Below are 2,965 nucleotides of genomic sequence, written 5' to 3' on the forward strand. Positions count from 1 at the left end.
AACCCACGCCTTTCGATTACATGTCGAATGCCTTACCAATTCGGCTATCTGGGCGACTGTGTTCTCCTTCACTTTCTGGGCTATTCATATTTACTAGAATTGTATCTGGCACTTGAGGGTGGTAGCCAGCGCCACTGTGACTTCACGGGGAGAAGGGGACCTTCTTTTCAACCGCCGGGGCGTGACTGGAACGTCTACAGCCTGTCATTAGCGGGTTACTTGCGGGAAGCCCTCTTATGCTACCTAGGCATCAAGGCTGCCAGAACCGAGACCCTCGCTAGGCTTTCGCAGAATAATATAGTAAGGAAATGAGGGGCTCTTTGAGGAAAATACAGAAAGGAAAGTCACCAGTCTACAACGCCAAAGGAGGCATAGGGGTGTGGTTAGGCTCTTTTCTTTTTCACTTCGGGTAATTAGCTAAACATTTTTTTTAAAATATACAGAAGAAAGAAAGAAAAAAAACGCGCTTAGAGTGGGGACCGAACCCACGCCTTGCAATTACATGTCGAATGCCTTACCAATTCGTCTATCTGGGCGACTGTGTTCTCCTTCACTTTCTGGGCTATTCATATTTACTAGAATTGTATCTGACTCTTGAGGGTGGTAGCCAGCGCCACTCTGACTTCACGGGTAGAAGGGAACCTTCGTTTCAACCCCCGGGGCGTGACTGGAACGTCTACAGCCTGTCATGAGCGGGTTACTGGCGGGAAGCACTCTTATGCTACCTAGGCATCAAGGCTGCCAGAACCGAGACCCTCGCTAGGCTTTCGTAGAATATTTTAGTAAGGAAATGAGGGGCTCGTTGACGAAAATACAGAAAGATAAGTCAGAACTCTACAACGCCAAAGGAGGCATAGGGGTGTGGTTAGGCTCTTTTCTTTTTCACTACAGTTAATTAAGTAAAATTTTTTTTTTAATATACAGAAGAAAGAAAAAAAACGCGCCCAGAGTAGGGACCGAACCCACGCCTTTCGATTACATGTCGAATGCCTTACCAATTCGGCTATCTGGGCAACTGTGTTCTCCTTCACTTTCTGGGCTATTCATATTTACTAGAATTGTATCTGACACTTGAGGGTGGTAGCCAGCGCCACTGTGACTTCACGGGGAGAAGGGGACCTTCTTTTCAACCGCCGGGGCTTGACTGGAACGTCTACAGCCTGTCATTAGCGGGTTACTGGCGGGAAGCCCTCTTATGCTACCTAGGCATCAAGGCTGCTAGAACCCAGACCCTCGCTAGGCTTTCGCAGAATAATATAGTAAGGAAATGACGGGCTCGTTGAGGAAAATACAGAAAGAAAAGTCACCAGTCTACAACGCCAAAGGAGGCATAGGGGTGTGGTTAGGCTCTTTTCTTTTTCACTACGGTTAATTAAGTAAATATTTTTTAAAAATATACAGAAGAAAGAAAGAAAAAAACACGCGCCCAGAGTGGGGACCGAACCCACGCCTTTCGATTACATGTCGAATGCCTTACCAATTCGGCTATCTGGGCGACTGTGTTCTCCTTCACTTTCTGGGATATTCATATTTACTAGAATTGTATCTGACGCTTGAGGGTGTAGCCAGCGCCACTCTGACTACACAGGGAGAAGGGGACCTTCTTTTCAACCCCCGGGGCGTGACTGGAACATCTACAGCCAGTCATGAGTGGGTTACTGGCGGGAAGCCCTCTTATGCTACCTAGGCATCAAGGCTGCCAGAACCGAGACGCTCGCTAGGCTTTAGCAGATTAATATAGCAAGGAAATGAGGGGCTCATTGAGGAAAATACAGAAAGATAGGTCAGCAGTCTACAACGCCAAAGGAGGCGTAGGGGTGTGGTTAGGCTCTTTTCTTTTTCACTACGGTTAATTAGGTAAAGATTTTTTAAAAATATACATAAGAAAGAAAGAAAAAAAACACGCGCCCAGAGTGGGTACCGAACCCACGCCTTTCGATTAGATGTCGAATGCCTTACCAATTCGGCTATCTGGGCGACTGTGTTCTCCTTTACTTTCTGGGCTATTCATATTTACTAGAATTGTATCTGACGCTTGAGGGTGGTAGCCAGCGCCACTTTGACTACACGGGGAGAAGGGGACCTTCTTTTCAACCCCCGGGGCGTGACTGGAACGTCTACAGCCTGTCATGAGCGGGGGACTGGCAGACTGGCGGGGGACTGGCGGGGGACTGGCAGAATAATATAGTAAGGAAATGAGGGGCTAGCGAGGGTCTCGGTTCTGGCAGCCTTGATGCCTAGGTATCATAAGAGGGCTTCCCGCCAGTAACTCGCTCATGAGAGGCTGTAGACGTTCCAGTCACGCCCCTGGGGTTGAAAAGAAGATCCTCTTCTACCCGTGTAGTCAGAGTGGCGTTGGCTACCACCCTCAAGCGTCAGATACAATTCTAGTAAATATGAATAGCCCAGGAAGTGAAAGAGAACACAGGCGCCCAGATAGCCGAATTGGTAAGGCATTCGACATGTAATCGAAAGGCGTGGGTTCGGTCCCCCCTCTGGGCGCGTGTTTTTCTTTCTTTCTTCTGTATATTTCAAAAAATGTTTACCTAATTAACCGTAGTGAAAAAGAAAAGAGCCTAACCACACCCCTATGCCTCCTTTGGCGTTGTAGACTGCTGACTTATCTTTCTGTATTTTCCTCAACGAGCCCCTCATTTCCTTACTATATTATTCTGCGAAAGCCTAGCGAGGGTCTCGGTTCTGGCAGCCTTGATGCCTAGGTAGCATAAGAGGGCTTCCCGCCAGTAACCCGCTCATGACAGTCTGTGGACGTTCCAGTCGCGCCCCGGGGGTTTAAAAAAACGTCCCCTTCTCCCCGTGTAGTCAGAGTGGCGCTGGCTACCACCCTCAAGCGTCAGATAACATTCTAGTAAATATGAATAGCCCAGAAAGTGAAGGAGAACACAGTCGCCCAGATAGCCCAATTGGTAAGGCATTCGACATGTAATCGAAAGGCGTGGGTTCG

General features: G+C 48.2%; 1 non-coding gene across 1 annotated transcript; it reads right to left on the bottom strand.

Annotated features, from left to right (window-relative positions):
* Positions 1–1,905: 1,905 nt before the first annotated feature.
* Trnar-ucu (transfer RNA arginine (anticodon UCU)) lies at positions 1,906–1,977 on the bottom strand. Its single transcript has one exon. It is a non-coding gene; the product is annotated as a tRNA-Arg (tRNA).
* Positions 1,978–2,965: the final 988 nt, after the last annotated feature.

The sequence above is a fragment of the Haemaphysalis longicornis genome, unplaced genomic scaffold, assembly GCF_048455015.1.
Source record: "Haemaphysalis longicornis isolate Haplotype H1 unplaced genomic scaffold, Haemaphysalis longicornis Haplotype H1 scaffold_7, whole genome shotgun sequence".
Classification (NCBI taxonomy): domain Eukaryota; kingdom Metazoa; phylum Arthropoda; class Arachnida; order Ixodida; family Ixodidae; genus Haemaphysalis; species Haemaphysalis longicornis.